Below are 18,923 nucleotides of genomic sequence, written 5' to 3' on the forward strand. Positions count from 1 at the left end.
GAGGTTTTAGTAAATTACAAGTTATTGAAAATAAAGCAAAAAAGACATTGAAATATATCCCTACAGAAATAAAGAGGAATGGAAGAAATTAAACCCAGAAAGCAAAAAGCGTATAGAATTTTATACTGAAATTACGTAATTGTGCTCTATGATTTCTTGACTTTGGGAAAAAGCGTTGAGTGAAGCTGATAGTTTTAATTGGATTCATGTCCACTTTGAGTAGATATTTGATTTTTGTGTCAACTACATTTTGCTAAAAATTCAAATAAATCATGAATAAAAATCTTTTGATGAGTTTTAACTTATGAACATATTTGTCCAAAACAATAACTTAAATGGAGGTAAATGATGGTACTTACAAAAATATGTGACCTAAAATATTTATGCATTTTAACTGAAAATTGAATTGAGGATATTCTTTTTACATAGTTTTCTCTGAGCATACCGGGTATCTCAACACCTGCAACAAAAGGATATATAATAAAAACAGTTATATTCTACAGAAAGGAGTTAATAGAATAATTTCAAATTCATTAACTATAAAATAAATCCCTAAGAGGGAGATCATGCCAATTTTATGAAAAATTAAAAGAAGTAAAACAATATTAAAAATATGTTCTTTATTTTCTTAAAGGTGTTTTGTTTTGTTTTGTTTTTTGAGAGACAGAGAGAGAGCACAAAGAAGGTGGGTCAGAAGGAGAAGCAGGCTCCCCACTGAGGAGGAAGCCCGATGCAGGACTTAATCCCAGGACGCCAAGATCATGACCTGAGCCAAAGGCAGTTGCTCAACCGACTGAGCCACCCAGGCACCTCAAAAATGCATTCCTTGGAAAAAAATCCCAATGTTACAGTGTAAGAGAAATACAGCTAAGAAATTCATGTAAAGGAAATGTGTCTAAGTGCCAAAATTAATTATCCTGTTTATATTTAATTTTTCTTAAATTTTTAAATTTTATTTATGTATTTATTCATTTATCTATTATTTATTTATTTATTGAGAGAGAGAAACGAGTGGCAGAGGGAGAGGGAGAGAGAGAATCCCAAACAATTTCCAAGCCGAGCACAGAGACCAATGTGGAGCCTGATCTCAGCCCCATGAGATAATGACCTGAGCAGAAATAAAGAGTTGGATGCCTAATCAATTGAGCCACCCAGGTTCCCCTCTCCTAATTGTGTGTGTGTTTGTGTGTGTGTGTATATATATATATTTAAATAAATTTATTTATTTAAATAAAATCTTTAAAATATATCTAGATAGATAGATAAATATAAATATAAGTTCTTGTTTTGTTTTGTTGCCTATGCTATTTTTACTTTTAGAAAGAATTTTATCATTGTATACTATTGACTACATCATTTTATGTCTATCAACATAACAAAGCTAATTTACTGTCAAAAATATATCAGGGTTGCCTGGGTGGCTCAGTCGTTAAGCATCTGCCTTCAGCTCAGGTCATGATCTCAGGGTCCTGGGATTGAGCCTGGCATCCAACTGTCTGCTCAATGGGGAATTTGCTTCTCCCTCTCTGCATTCTCATGTGCTCTCTCTCCCTCTCTTTCTGCTCTCTCTCTCACAAATAAATAAATGAAATCTTGAAAAATATATATTTCAACAATTGAACAATTTTCATTACTTTTTTTTTTAGTGCACCTTTCATTTTTAAAAAATTGTGCTAGTTTGAAAATGGTACATCTCTGGAACCCAGCTTCCTGGCCCTAATATTCCTATTCTGACTCTTACTACCTTTGAGAAGTTAAATAGTTACTTAAACTATTTAAATGGCCTCGGTTTCCTCATCTATAAAAATGGAGTTAATAACAACACAAGTTTCCTAGGGCTGTGAGAATTAAATGAGCAACTAATTGAATGCTAGTGGCATCACCATCATCATCACTGCCATCATCGTCTTCTGAAAGTTTTGCCCAGGTGGCCTAATTTTACAAGCTATTTACTATTACCAAAAATCAGCAAAGTATCCTATGTGTATTGCAAAAAAAAAAAAAAAAAAGACAAAGAGAAAAAAGATGCTAAATAAAGAGTAACAGTTAAAGATAAAATACAGAAAAATTCATTTGGTGCTTTTTATAACCAGTGGGGTTTTTAAAAAATATTGGTGCTTCTTATTTAATAATGTGTAAATGGAGTTATTTTTTCTTTATGTATGCCAAATGAATTGTTTTAAATGGAAATACTAAATAAATTATAATAGACACATCCAATGCCATAAAATAATTGAAATGTTTGAAGAACTACTTTAAGGAAATATTTATTAAAAAAAGAAAACGTCACTTGTGATGACCACCACATACTGTATATAAGTGACCAATCACTAAATTCTACATCTGAAACTAGTATTACTCTGTATGTTAACTGTCTGGAATTTTGAAAAAAACTTGAAAAAGAAAAAAAAAAATAGCAAACCATGCATGGTATTTCATAGTATTTGCCTAAAGGAGGATTTCTTGAATAATAGAGATTGAGGCACTAGTTACTATTCCTCATAAGAAGTGTAAGATGATGGGAATTACAGTTCTTTTTTGTACATGTAACAGTTAAATAAAAGGATGTGGATTACTGTTTGTAGTAGAAAGGAACACTGTGTAAAATTACTCTTCACTTCAAAGTAGGTTTCTTTTCGCTTAGTTTCTTTCTCTTTCTCTATTGCTAAATGAAACGGCATTTGCATTTTACAACTGTAATTAAAATGTACCAGTTTTCTATTTCATTTTACAAATCTAAGATTCCTAAACACTTAGATGAACTAAATTTTAAATTGAGGTCTTAATTAAATCTTTAAATAATTAGTGTTCAAAGCAGAAGTGTGAACAGAATTAATGTTAATTAGATTGTTCATTTATCTATTCCTTTATAGACAGTGATGCAAATTTGAATCTTAACCGTAAGTTTTTTTATAGAGAAGAGACAGATATTAGAGAGACATGGTAGAAATTATTTATAAAGCTATAGTAAAATATAGCTTTTTTCTCTGCTAGGACTGCCAGAGCAAGTGTGTGTGTGTGTGAGACCCCTGTTAAATTTGAACTTTAGAAAAATTGGGCTAAGTAATTCTAAATATTGCATGGGATGTACTCAGACTAAAAATTGTTTATCTGACATTAAAATTTATCTGGCAACCTTGTTTTCTGCATCTGAATACATTTATTCAGAAACTTTGGATTTCTAACCTAAAAATCTTTTGATATAATGTAATGTCCTCCAAGAGTGGGTGGGTTGAGAAGGCCAGAATTTATTTATGGAAAACAAAGACTGTTCAGTTGTAATTTTAAAACAGTTTGGAGGCGTCCGGATTAATGTTTTATAGGTGGCTTATTAGAGGTCTTATGTATTTATCATTAGATTTATATTTTATATAAGTATGGATTTATATAAAATATTTTACATTTTTGATGTTATTAAAATAGCATATTTTAAATGTCTTAGTAGCTATTTATTATAGCTACTATATAGGAAAATTATATTTGTTTTGTTTTTCATTATAGTATCCAGCAACTCTAAAATAATCACTATTTATAACAATTTATTAAAGCTTTTATATTTTCAATATTCATCTGCACACTGGCAGTACATAATGGCACTTTTATCTCTTTCTTTTCAATCTTTATATCTTCTTTTTTCTCACTGTTCTGTCTAGGACTTTAGGCAAAATGTTGAATGGATTTGTGAGTAATGAGCATTTGTGTGTCATTCTCCATTTTAGGCAAAGAACAAGTCATCATTTATCATTAGTCATGTGCTCCAATGTGCTCTAAGTTTATCAATTACTTTTTTCTTGATATTTTATTTAACATTTCTTAATATTTCTGATTTCCTTGAATGGAAGTTAGTTTTATCAAATACTTTTTCTTTCTTTATTAAAATGTTGACATGATTTTTTTCATTTTTAAATGTTAGTTTATGGTTGAAATGTACTGATTTGATTGTTAAATCAACCTTGTGTTCTTAGTATAAACCTACCTTGATCATCATGTCTTGTTATTTTTAAGGTATTCTGATGAAGATCTGTTTCAGGTTTGTTTTTGGGGTTTTTTTCCCCCATATTTTAGGATAGGTCTATGTGTGTATGTCTACAAGAAACATCAGCCTGAAGTTTTCCTGTCAGTTTTTGATATCAAAATTATTTTGGCCATATAAAATGAGTTAGGGATGTTTTTTTTTTTTTCTGTTATTTGAAAGAATTTATGTGAGAATTATGTACTTCTTTTTAAAATGTTTAGGAGAGTTTACTGGTGAGGCTATATTACCCTGGAGTTTTATTTAAGAAAAGTTTTATTTATTAATGAAATTTCATTGATAGTTATGAGCTTTTTAATTTTTTCTTATGTCATTTTATTAAGTTGTGTTTCTTGTAGAGTTTGTCAATTTCATCTAAATTCCTCCATTAATGGACATAAAGTCAATAATTTTAAAAATTTTATTAGTTTTTTGTGCTGACTTTCAAGGTTGCTCTATTTTATAGTTCTTCTAATTTACTTTATTAAATTCTGCTCTTTATAACTGCATTTATTATATTTTGTGCTGATTTTACCAATTTTTAAAAATTTTCTGTGTTTTAAAAATGTATACACTATCAAGTATATGTTCTTTTGTGTGCATGTTACTCTCAAATTTTAAAAAGTTAGTAAGTGTGTTCTGGTGTTTTTCTCTATGGATATAATTTAACATAATGTCTACAGGCCCTATTTTCATATAGCTCCCATGGGGATCCTTATTCTGATGGATCATACAAATGTTTTATTTCTTTTTCTACTGTGCTTATTCTGTGTTCTATCACCCAACGTTAGTAAATAATGTTTCCTTTTCAATGTTGACTTCTGTAATGCTTGACATTAGTACTTATGTTTCTAGATCTAAAAGGTATCCTATTTCTTCCCAGCTATCAGGGATGAGACAGTGATAAACACAAATTATGTCCGATAGTCTTCCTCTCTTCCCTTTCCTAGTTTTACTGGTTGTATCATTTTACGTTATCAAGAAACACAATCCTTCAATTCCATTCTGCTACTTAAACCTCCTAACTTGTTTGAGTCCCACTTCTTACAACAGCTCCTCAGCACCAGGTTTCTTGCCACATTTCTTACGGTCACCTTCTGCAATGACTGACATTCTACTGGTTTCCGCAAGCATGCTTAGAAATCATGGCGACGTATTTTCTAAGTCCTTGTATGTTCATAATTAACCTAGTTAAATATCCTTAAAATTGCATTTTACTTTGTCTTCCTTTCACCAAAGGAAACTAAATAAAGAAGGCCAGAATTGAACTTGTGATTGATATACTTGCTCTGATTTAAATACATTCCATACAAGTTCTACAGGGTGTTGGAAGACCAAAAGGCAGCGGCAGTTTCCTAGACCGGACCTCTCCTCCCTGACACGGGGACAGGGCCTATGGGTGGCATGGGCTGGACTGTTCTGTGAATGCCAACTAGGAGCCTGTCCTGGCACTTTGGGCCTCTGGCTCTCCCCAAGTCCTTATTAAGGCAACCTGAGTACAGGCTTCAAGAAGAACAGAAACATGACGGGAAAGGATGCCCCATACTCTTGCCTGCTAGGACGGGGACCAGCACCCACCTACACTTGACCGAATTTCCTTCTCATCACGGAGCTGGTCTAGGTGAGGGCTAGCCTAGATAAATATAAAATTCTTGGCTCACACTTTTCTTCCCTCATATTGACCAAAACAGCCTTATTATTCCTCTCAGTCTGACTAATTTAATGTTTTCTTCCTATGATAAGCTCCTGAATTCCCTTTTCTTATAGCATTTGCTTTAAAGACTTGGAATTGTACATTCTTTCTCTGCCCCCTTTGAAATGGAAATTTTCTCCTAATCTCTTGCCAGTTTTATAACCCAGAAATGTCTTTCTCAGGAACCTGGGAGCCATCCCTTTGAAATGTAATCATCAGGAAACATAGAGCCTCTATCTTCCTGTCTTTGGGAACCAGTAGGAGCCTAACTTCAGTATATGCCAACTAGCAAACACGGATGGCCTGTGTCCTTACACTGAACATTTTCTGCCCTGATGCCCATCAGTACCTCTACTCTATCTTGCCCCAGTGCTAAAAAACAATCCCAACTTTTGTTTTAGAGGGGTTGAGTTCAATTTCTCCTTGCTATGGTAATAGTTATTGAATAATATTGTCTTTGCCAATGTTAGATATGTCTGGTGAAATTTTTCTTTGGCAATATTGTAAGTGTTCTCCCACTGTTTCTGTTATTGTCTATTTCTGTGGAGAAATTGAAGGTCAGCTTGACTATTCTCTCTTCAAAAATGTCTTGAATTTTTACATAGCTGTCCTGATATAAATCTCAATAATTTTACCAAGGCATATCGTTTGAACCTTCACAGTTCAGTATTCACTGTGGAAGTGTAAATGATTTATTAAAGAAAAGTTTTCTATATTTTTTTAATATTTATTTATTTATTTATTTATTTGAGAGTGAGAGAATGTGAGCAGGGGGAGGGTCAAAGGGAGAGAGAGAGTCTCAAGCAGGCTTGATAATCAGCATGGCACCTGGCACAGGGCTGGATCTCACAACACTGAGATCACAACCTGAGCCAAAATCAAGAGTTGGACATTTAATTGACTGAGCCACCCAGGTGCCCCATTAGAAACATTTTCTTAATGCATGGTTTAACAATTTGTTTTGTTATTGTTCTGATTGCTATCACTGCTATCTCCAATCACATCTACATTTGATCTTGTTTATTTATCTCCTATTTAACACATACTCCCTGGTCCTTTTTCCATCTTTATTTCTGTTTCATTGTGCTTAATTTTCCAACTTTCATACTTCCCTCTCCCTGGTGGCTCCCTACAACTTTTTTATTTCCCCCTACAAGTTTTTGTACATTTACATGTTTGTTTTGTTTTCCTATTTCACTTTTTGTCAACTCACATTTCAATGTTTTCTATTTTTTTTTTTAATCACATTCACCCTGATCTCTTGCATTTTTTGCCAGTGGACTCCTTCCAAAGACATTATTTGTTTTTTATTTAAACAGATTTTATGTCAAAGTGTTTCATCCTAATTCATCTATTCTATTTCACCATTTAAAATAATTTTATGCATGATGGGACACTTGGGTGGCTCAGTTGGTTAAGCCACTGCCTTCAGCTCAGGTCCCAGGGTCCTGGGGTCGAGTCCCGCATTGGGCTCCTTGCTCGTCAGGGAGCCTGCTTCTCTCTCTGCCTCTGCCTACCACTCTGCCTGCTTGTGTACTCTCTCTCTTTCTGAAAAATTAATTAATTAATTAATTAATTTTAAAAAAATCTCTAAAATAATTCTATGCATGATAAAACTATAGAGGAATATATAAAAAAACTTAAATTTTTATCTGTCAGGGTCCTTGTTTGAAGCATCATAAATTCCTTATGCCTAAATTAGGCCGAAGTGGATTGGTTCCAAGGAAATTAAGTAGCTAATAGGAAGTTTGGAGAACAGGGATCAGGAAATCAGCAGAAATCAAAAGGTGTTTTATGGCCAGAGGCACACTCACTGTCATGCCACAGAACTCATTTCTTTAGCACACTGGTGTTAATCCCGCAAACAGAAACTGGGGCTATCATTGTTCCAGCCACTGCTAGATACCAGATTTATCATCAGCTGAAACAAAGAACTGTAATTTATACCTATTTCTTATTTATTCAACATCCCAGGAAAAACATATAATTATTTGAAAGTGGATCACTTGCCTGCCCCTGATTGCCAGAGTACAGGGAGAATAACCATTTGGCTTTCTGTATTTCCATAAAGACTCACACTGTGAGAATCTCTAATTATTTATTCGGGCTTCAGATTCTGGGCAGTCAAGTAATATTGGTAAATGACCATTTAAAAAGTTATATACCAGACTCATAAAAATGTGACTTAAAATGCCAAACTACTAAAGGAAAATAAAGATATAAATCACAAAGAAAGTTCAGTCCAGCATAAGAAAGGAAATGAGAAGGAAATAAAAGAAACAGTGTCCTGTAGGGTAGTGAACAGGTTTGGTTTTTTGGTTTTTGGCTTTTGTTTGTTTGTTTGACTACTGGCACCAATATTTCCTTATTCTGATTAGAATATCATCTGGATTTTACTTTCAGAACAACCACACCACTTCTAGTCTGTACAGGGCAGGGTGGGATAACCCAATCCATTTGGTGGTGGGCCCAGTGAGAACTTGAGCAGTCGAGATAATCTATCTCACTGGAGACTGATACTAGCTCGGAGCTGGGCATGTTGCTCACACAAGGCAAAAATTTCTGAGAAGGAAATCATGGCAGACAACTTCAGGAACAATTGGAACAGAGATACTTGGCTTTTAGAATGGCTGCTTGACTGTAACAGACTCTTCATGCTTCTGGTAGCCTCTTGACTCTGAGGGACGATCCACAGATGGCTTAGAGGGAAGCCAATGAAAGGAGGTGGGGACAAGCTAGAGGTGGGGGCATAGATTCCTGACCACGTTTGTTGTAATTAATTGCCATCCTGCCTGAAGCGGGCAAGATTCTTAAGCTATATTAACTTACCGAAAGACATGTAAAAGAAGGCTTGAATTTCCAGTAAATTTTTTTATTTCATAAGTAAAATCTCATTACTTCCAAAGTTGATTTCAAAAACAAATTGGATGAAAATAGCCTAGAAAATTTTAATGCTCATAAGATGATTAATAAATGTCAAAGCATGCAGTAATTCTCCAGAAATTAAAAAATGTGGCTCTGGTGTTGAAACTAGTGAATTAACAGAATAGAAGAAAGTCCAGATAATTCATGTATCCACTGAATTATTTTATATTATAATACCAATATTTCATATCAATATGTGAGAAAAGAATGGGATTCAGTAAATAATATTGGGAAAATTGTATCAACATGGAAAAATAAGTTAGATCCATGTTTCAGAAAATGAATTCTGTATAGACATAAAAACAGAATTCCAGATGAATTAAATATCTGTTTAAAAGAATCAGAAAAATGTCTCTTTGTAATTGCTTTGGGCTGAATTGTGTCCCCCACAAATTCGTATGTTGAAGCCCAAATCCCCAGGGCTTTTTAGAAGGTAATTAAGATTCAATAAGGTGATAAGGGTAACGTCTCAATACACTAGCATTGATAGCCTTAGAGAGAGAGATCTCTCACACAATGCACACACACACATTGAGGAAAAGACCATGTAAGGATTCAATGACAAGGTAGTCTTCTGTAAGCCAAGGAGAGAGAGCTCTCACCAGAAACTGACCAGGCTAGCACCCTGATCTCAGACTCCCGGCCTCCAGAAACTGTGAGAAAATAAATTCCTATTGTTTAACCACCGGTCTGTGGTATTTTGTTATGGCAACCCGAGCTGACTAATGCAGTAAACTTAAATTGAAGATCTTTCAAATATGTCATAAACACCGGAGATCAAAAATTAATATGTCTTGCCAATTTGATTACATGGGATTTTAAAACTTCTGTTTCATGGAAACTGCCACATTCCAGGTAAATGGACAAAATATTCTTTGTTTTCTATATATAATAAAACCAAGAGCAATAATATAAAGAGCTTCTGAAATAATTAAGAAAATGGCATTTTAATAGAAAAATGGACAATTAATGTGAACAGAACATTTACAGAGGGAAAAAAGATTAATAAATGTAAGACAAATTGCTCTACCTCAGTGATCAAAGTACTGCATAAAAAATAATAGTAAAATGTTTTTTCTTGTCAAATTATAAGGAATGAGTTGAGTGGCAATTTCTATTATTGGCTGGATGCAACAAAATAACATTCACACATGCCATGGATTGGGGTATCCATATGTTCGTATAACGGTTCAGTATCATTACAATTTAAAATGTATATCCCACTGATCCAGCAGTGCTCCCATGTAGAGTATATGACAGAAGACCCCTCATGATGAACAAATATTATTAATATAATATGCATACATATTATAACAGCAAAAATAAATTTTATAAAAGACTAAACATCCATCAAAGGAAACACATAAATCAGAACACATTCCTACATGAACTATTATGTGGGGGTAAAAATAATATTTTCTTTGTATTTATGAGAGGAAGTTCCAGTAGGAATTGAAAAGCCTAAAAAGTAATTCACAAAGACTTGTAGAGTGTGATGCCATTTACCACACTCTAAAAACCTTTATGTGTATGCGAGTGTGTGTGTGTATACACACACAAAAGGAAGAAAGAACAGAAAGATAAATGCCAAACTTTTTAAGTGTTTACCCTAGAGAGGGAAATAGTATTATCGAAATCCTTTTGCTCTTTTAGTCTCTACTTCTCAGCTTTCTTACAATGAGTACTAGCAGAGTTTGAACCAAATAGAAATAGCACTTATTCTGGAAAAGCTATGGTACAAAACAAATTATAAAATGAAACAAAACAAAACAACAACAAAACAACTGTTGATACCATTATAAATACTTCTCTTTTGGGAACAGTAATTCATATAGTAGGAACCATAAACTTATTCACATCTTCCTATAAAATAAAAGTAGTCAGTTTTATACATTTTATTATGTTACTTTAATTCTACTGAACGATTGATATTAAAACTCTGTTTTATCAGTGAAAGCAACCTAGGTTCAAACATTTACTTCAGTGGTAAGTCTGGTCAGTGCCCCTTTCTAGCTACTTACTGTTGTTCCCTTAGCTCAGACCCTCATTGCCTGCCAGGTTTATTTTAATGGACTCCTACGTGACCCCTCTCCTTACAGGCTCTCTTCCTTCCACTCTGTTCTTCTTGTTGCTGTTAGTGTTGCCTTTTTAAAAACTAAATCTCATTTAACACCTTTTTATGCAAAATCCTTCAGTGGTCCCCATATCTTCAGAAAGTATTTGAATTCCTTAGCCATAACCTTTGTGTCCCTTTGTGATCCAGTCCCTCTCACCCTGTCTTTACTCTCTACAGTCTGTCAGGAAAGAAGTGTGGCCCCGCTGAAGCTATTGAAGAACTCAGCCCACCCAGGGCTTTTCAATGGACCTCCACAGTCACAGCCTAGGGGAGGCACCCGGGAGATGGAGGCTAAGCAATCTGACTTTATTGTCCTCTGTCTCCCACTGGGAAAGTCCACTTAGACACTGGAGGTCTAAGAGTCTGCTTGAGGCAATGTCTAATGTGGCCCAAAGGCAGTTCTGGGGCCCAGACCAGGGAGGGGAAGGGGCATATATGGCAATGGAGTAACACAAGGGGACCCTAACTACCATACACCCAGGTGGTTTCCCACCATCCTGCCTTTTGTACTTTCTCGTTTCTAGGAATGCTATCCACAGAACACGCCACATCTGACTAATTGTCTTTCAAAATTGAGTTAGCCCGTCTTTTAAATTGCTAAGGTCAGGTGCAGCATTCCAAAAAGAATCAGAGATCCAGGCGTTGGTGTATTTTTCCTATTGCTTCATACCTGGAACAAAAGGTATCCATTATAGCTCCAGAAAGACATGCAGGTACCAAATGAAAAACCTGGAATTTGTGTTCTGAGAACTATGAAACAAGAGAAAGCTTGCGGGATATTATCAGTGACTTCAAAATTAAAATGCAAATAACCAACCTTTATGTTTCAAACTAAATTTGCAGGTAATTTTGCAATTTGCAGTTATTAAAGACAAGAAGGAGGATGGCTAAGGATTACATTTAAGTCCTCACATACCTCTGATACATTTTTAAAAAATATTCTGTGGAAGGAATAAAGAGACTTTTTTCTCAAACATGTTCTCTAGAAAGCTCGAGTGTTTACATATTGCCCCTGGCCTGGACTATGTTGCAGGTTTCCCTCCTACTAATGATGTCTGGGACTCAGCATGGTAGCAGGTTTCCCCTTGTTTCTAAAGGGAGGACCCGGCATCCAAAAATAGATCGATTTTATGCTTAAATACTGAAGTGATAGTTCTGGGAATAAGAGCGTTCAGAGTCTCTTAAGTTTCTTTATATCCCTTATTTGATTTGCTAAGAATATTATGGAAACTCTGCCAATACCCTTTGGTAAGAAGCTAATTAACTATGAATGAGTATAGTCAATTGAGATATTGTTATGTAAGCAAATAGAACAATGCCAGGTTACACCGTTTATTATAAAACATGCCTCAATTAAAATTTCATGTGATATAGTGCATGCAGATTTTCTAGGATAAACAGCTATGTTTTAGAGACTAAAATCCTTTTATAGTGGGCTGGTAAACCCTGAGACAGCAAATCAATAGATTATTCAAGTCAAGCAAGAGAGTTTCAGAGAAAGACAAACTATTAACCTTAAACGTGAATGCATTTGCATTTATAAATTTAGCTAAATCAATTTGTATCTCATCTCCTTATAATTATATCCTGTTACTTAGAAATCATAAATATATTTTTAAAACTTTTTAATTGACACTGTAATGATCCAAATTCAATTCAGATTGGCCTTTATTATATTTTAAGGGAGCTAAAACCAAATTTGAACATGTTGACTACAACTTGTTCAAACTACCTGGTAAGTATCCATGATGAAAATTGCTCATAAAATTTTAAGCTCCCTGGATCCACCTTTTCACGTTTGGTTTATCAAAGGCACCCCCTTCGTCTTTTACTCTTTGAGATACAATTCACATACCACACAACATTAATACCCGTTTAGTGTTTTTAGTATACCCACCATGTTGTGTCATCATCCTCCCTACTTAATTTCAGAACATTTTCAACAATTCCAAAGAAAGCCCATACCAGTTAGCAATCACTCCATGGATTTGCCAGTTCTGGACATTGTATATAAATGGAATCATACACTATGTGGCCTTTTGTGTTTGGTTTTTTCAACTTAGCATAACATATTCAAGCTTGTCCATGTTATAGCATGTTACTTTATTTCTTTATATGGCTTAATAATACCCATTTTATGGGTATATTACATTCTGTTTATTCATTCATCAGTTGATGAACATATGGGTTGTTTGCACATTTTCTCAATGATGAGTAATGCCACAATGAACGTTTGTGTACAAGTTTTTATGTGAACATCTATCTTCAGTTCTCTTGGATTTATATCTAGAAGTGGAATTGCTGGGCCACATGGTCATTCTATGCTTCACTTTCATGGGATTCCCGAAGAATTTCCTACAGCACTGCAACTTTTTACATCCCCACCAGGAAGGTGTGAGGATTCCAACTTCCTTACATCCTTGCCAACAATAGTTATTGTCTCTTTTTGAGTACATCAATCCTATTCTTCAATTCTTAAATTAAAAATCCAGTGAAGCCATTAGAATGCCTTTTCCATCGCCTAGATAACTCTGTGATTAAAGCTCTTCTCTCTGCTATTGTTTTCAATAGAAATAGTACAATCTTATTATATTCATATACGGATTATTACTTTTATTAATTTATTTAGCAAACATGTTCATTAAAAGATGGAGTGATATCTGTGCATAACACGTGAAACACCAACATTCCTAAAGGACTGTAGAATTCCAAAGCCAGAGTATTTTGGTTTTGCAGTTGACTACTTTTGGGACCTTTGATAAGTTAAATAAATTATCCTTTGCCTCATTTTGGTAACTGTGAAGTGGAGAAATTGTTGCACATGTGAAATGAATATGTGGGAATTTCATAAGTCTATTGGCTTCCTGATGATGCCGTAACAAATTAACACAAATTTGGGGATTTAACAAAACAAATGTATTATCTTTCTAAAGAGGAATAAATATTCTGACATGAATCTCACTAGGCTGATATTAAGATGTTGGCAGAGCCCCATTCCTCCCTGCAGGTCTATTTCCTTGCTTTTTTGAGTTTCTAAAGGCCATCCCCATTCCTTGACTTATGGCATTCTTTCTCCATCTTCAAAGCCAACAAGGGCAGGTAGAGTCCTTCTCCTGCTTTCATCTCTCCAGTCAGAAAATTTTCTCTGGTGGCAAGGATGCAGGATTAGAATGGACCCACACAGATAACCCAGGAGAATCTTTCCATCTCCAGGCCCAATTTAATTTAATTTTGCCGTGTAAGGTAACATGCTCACGGGTTCTGTGGTTTGCAACGCAGACATCTTTGAGGGACTGTTATTTGTCTATCAGAATGAAATAATGTATGTCTCATGACAAGTACCGAAGTAGCACATAATGCTGGATAAATACGAATTCCCTCTTTTATTGTTTAAAATAGAGACTATATGATAAAATGGCAACGGACTCCATTTCAGCTCTGCCAAGAAGATGGATGACCAAATCTGAGAAAGCTATACTTTTATAAAGACTTAAAATACAAACACTATTATTCCCATAGAATAATTCCTGTCACAAGATATTTGCCAGATGAATATGACATCATTAATCTCCAACCACCAGTGTCTCATCTTTCCTTTGGCCCAGCAGCGAAGACATCTCAACCATGTGGAGATAACTTTGTTTTTGTGATCTGATCTCTAGTCCTTTATCTTAAACAGCTACAAAAGAAACAATGTTTTCCTTATTTTGTAGACATTTCCTAAATACCTCTAAAAGCCCTGTCAATATTTGCCAGTTCCAAAATATGTTCTAGTAGAAATTCAGCTAGTGGTATTTTTAAGCAAACCCTAATTAAAAATCATTTAAATGTCAGTGATCAAAACATAGGAAGGGAAAGTTGGTATTTAATGATGATACGGCGCATTTATAGAATACCTTTTCCTGAGAAGATCAAAACAGATAAGCCAAGTTTATGTATCTGTTTAACACCGATACTTGGAATTGGGCACGTACACTACCTTTTCCAGGTGGGGCTAAGAGGAGAATTGTGTATTCACCTTACACAGCTGAGAGCACAGGAACAGGCTTGTTTTATTTAGTGGGGAAAAAGTGTCTAGCCAGGGGTGGGCTGACATGGAGGAACAGATAGCCTCAGTTCATGTATTATTTGCCTCTGAAATCAGTGTTAGTGTTGACGTCTTCTGTCCTTTGTTGTCAATCCCTAAAATAAATCAAGGATTTTATTCCCTCAGAAAAGAGAGCTATAATTCATTGCTTCATATATGTTAGCAAAAACACTCCTGCCACAGGCTGTCTCTGAAATACCGCAGTAAAAAGACCTAAATCGATAAAGGAGAAAAAAAGAAAATAATAAGTAATAAAAATAAATAATAATTATAAATAAGAAAAATGTAAAGATGTCTGGCAATGCCACATTCTACTTAAGAGTCGAGGTGAATGTATGTTGATACAGAGACATGGTATGTGCCCCAGTGCCCACTACTTTTACAGTTGCTGATTTACAACAGACTTTTAATAAAACTGGCTCTCATTATCCTTTATATACATGACATTATATATTACATATATATTATACATATACGTTATAGTTATAAATATATATAATATGTATATAAGTATTATAAATATAGTATATAAATATAGTATAAATTATAAATATAGTATATAAAATACATATTATATTATATTATATAAGGGGTGTGGGTGAAATAAGAGAAAAGGAAGCAAGTAAAAACTTTCCTAGCATCTGCACAAAGTACTATTCACCTTTTGGTGCATTTGCTCTATTTCTTTTCCTGCAAATTATTATATTTTTGCTTGTAAATTTGTATTTTGCTATGATTTCAAATATACAGAATATTTTCAATTAGAGTACAATCAATTCCCTGATACTTTCAATCCAATTTAACAACTGTTAAATCTGACTTCATTAGCTTAATCACCTTCTCCCTCTTCCCACCTGTGGGCATGTGCTGACACACACACACATCTGTGTTTGCATAAATATTTATAACTAGATACGTATGCAAACATATTTTTTCCTGAGTCATTTGGGGGTATTATATCTTCACTCCTAAATACCTGTAAAAATCAAGAACTTGAACATTGTTGCAATACGTCATTCAATCCACATATTTTACATTTGCCAGTCATAGTTTTTTCTTCTTAATATAGCATCTAATCAACATTTGTTGCATTTACTTAGCACGTCTGGTTAGTCTCCATTAATCTGGAAAAGATTCTCAGCCTTTCTGTTTTTCTTGACCTTGATATTTTAGGAGAAAATAATAATAATAATAATAATAATAATGATAATGATAATTTTGTAAAATGTCCTGTAACTTGAATGTTTCTAGTGTTTCCTCATGATGTAATGTAGGTTATGCATTTTTTTTTTTTTTTGCAAGAATACCACAGATATGGGGCTGTGTTCTTCTCACTTCTCATACCAGGAGGCACATAATGACTATTTGTTTCAACATCAATAACATGAACTTTGGTCATGAGGTTAGGCGGTATCTGAAAAGTGTCCACTGTAAATTATTTTTCTATTTATGAATCTATAATTTGTGGATGGGTATGGATACTTTAAGACTACATAAATACCCTCTTCCTCATCAAACTGTTTTTATCCATTAAATTTAGCAAACATTGATGACTTCTAACCCTATCATTTCTGCTATTTTTACTAGTTGGCACTGATAGAGATTTCTTATCTCCTCTATTATCGATTCATGTATATATGCACATTCGAATAGATTCATGGATTCCTGTTTTATTCAGTTATAACTTATTGTTATTATTTGTATGTTCAAGTGGCCCTAAACTTGACCATGGGAAGTTTTACAATCTTTTTGACTCAGCTCCATGATTTATTGAGCATTCTTTTAATTTACAGTGAAAATGTTCCAGACCCATGTTGGATTTTCTCTGCCCCAGGCTTGGCATTAGTATTTACTTCAATGAGTCCTGATTCCTTTTTAGAAGAGACGGGCTTTTAGAACCTCAGTCTAGGGAATAAATAAACTCATTGTTACTGGGGTATCATTTCTTCTGAGCACAACCCAGCTAGAAAATACAGGCATGCGCAAACACATACATACACAGCTACCTCTCTCTATATACAGGCATACCTATGTATTCCTATATTTACCTATCTTGTAATAGATAGTAATAGTGATATGAGTTCATGCTAATTCCAATACCGTATCACAGGGAATATTTCAGGCTCCCCCTTTCCGTATTTGTAACTCCCCTTTCCAGTAGTGAAAAAACTGTCTCTCATTACCCTTTATATACATTATATTATATATTACATATATATTATACATATGCATTATAAATATAGTATACAAAATACATAGTATATATTATATATATAAATAATAAATATTTAATTTAAAATAAAAGTTCAAACCTAGAATACTGAGAATGGTTTCAAGATTGTTAGGTTATTTTTATTAACAGATAGATAATCAACCCTCCAATAAAATAAAGGAAGTAAGTTGTGCTTGGGTGTATATATATACATACTATAACATTTACTCTTTTAAAGTACACAATCCAGTAGTTTTTAGTATATCTACAAAGTTGTGTAACCATCGTCACTGTTTTTTTCCCCCACATGTTATTGGCCACGGGAGAGGAGTCATCCTCTCTGTCACCAGAGGTGCTCACACTTTTTTCAGCCACTGTAAGCTTGGGCCCTGGGAGTCCTGGGTGTCCTTGGTGTCCTGGAGGTGGCTGGGTACATGGGGCTTGTTCCCATCACCCCAGAGGAGCACTGGATAGTTGTAAGGCATGGTCCAGTTGATCACGGTGGTTACTGGTAAATGGACTGAGGGGGGGCATTATTCTAGCGAGGCTCCCGTTGGTGAAGGACGTGACCAGCACTGGCTCCCTGGCCCAGGCATTCCTGAGGAAGCAGCAAGTCTTTCAGCCATCTCTGGTCTCAGTGGCCGTGGTGGTCACCATCCCTCAAAAAAGAAAAGAAAAGAAAAGAAAAGAAAAAAAATCCCATACTCATCAAAAGTCACTCTCCCTTATCCCTCTGCTATCTCCTCAACAAATGAATCTGCAATAAATGATAATAGATAAAGAATATACAAATAGTATTTCCAATTACTGCAGAAACAAGGGAAAGAAAGAACGACATTCATGTCCTTGACAAAGCAGAGGCTTCTTGAGCACATGGTAGAACAAAGTGATCCAACTGGGTTCAGGTTTCTGCAGTGTCCTCCCAAGCAGCTCTTGCTAAGGAATCTAATGAGAGTGAGTCTTCCGGTTGAAAAAAATATATATAAAGACCAGATGTTAGCATTCCTTCGTGGCAAGCTTCACAGCTGAAGTAATTCCACAGTAGAGGTAGTCACTATGAAACAGGAAGGAAAAACGTATTTGTGAGAGATAAGAGCAGCTCTGATGGAGCAAATTTCTGAGTATTTTAACAAGATGCAATGTCTCAAATACCGTTCCTGAGCTAGGGGATGGGATGCGTCTGGGGCATCAGAGATGATGAATGCCGAGTGCCTGGACGGCCCTAATGGATTTGGATTTCCTCCCACAAGTGAGATGGCTACATTGCTGGCCGGCCATTTTCTTAATAGTTAAATCTGAAGGAAAAATGGAACAAGGAGATTGGGAATGTTCAGTGTGAGGCACACTTCTTCCCTACACCTGATGTTTTCTTCCCTGGGGGGAGGAAGTTCCGCGAGGATGAAACTCCTGTGCTTCTCTCATGCCCATGTTTAAGCATCCTGGGGATGGAGGATTGCATCGATTGCAAATTGTGGACCAGAGAACTCTTATGCATGTTTTGTTGTTCTTTGCCTTACCCATAAAACAAGAATTGTGCTTTGCTCTTTCAGGCTGAGCAAAGCGAGTGTTTTAGAAACAATTTTCTGCCTTGTGTAGTGCCCTGTACTGGTTCCGTGATGATGGTTTGAATGTTGAAGTCACCGGCCTCCCCCCAGCCCCACCCCGCCATTTCCCAATCGGTTTGGTACTTTTGTAGAGAAGAGTTTATTTTTGGTTTGGGCGACCTCAATACCTCTCACTATCTCTGCGTTGCACTCTGAGGCCCAAGTTTAACTCTAACCTCAGCTCATTTACTTTTTATCTTTCAGAATCATGCCCAGGATTCGTATCACATTATTTTTCAAAGTGGGTATGTATCTCTGTGTTAATGAAATAAAA

Source organism: Lontra canadensis, unplaced genomic scaffold (assembly GCF_010015895.1).
Source record: "Lontra canadensis isolate GAN:19392208 unplaced genomic scaffold, GSC_riverotter_1.0 scaffold78, whole genome shotgun sequence".
NCBI classification, from domain to species: Eukaryota; Metazoa; Chordata; class Mammalia; order Carnivora; family Mustelidae; genus Lontra; species Lontra canadensis.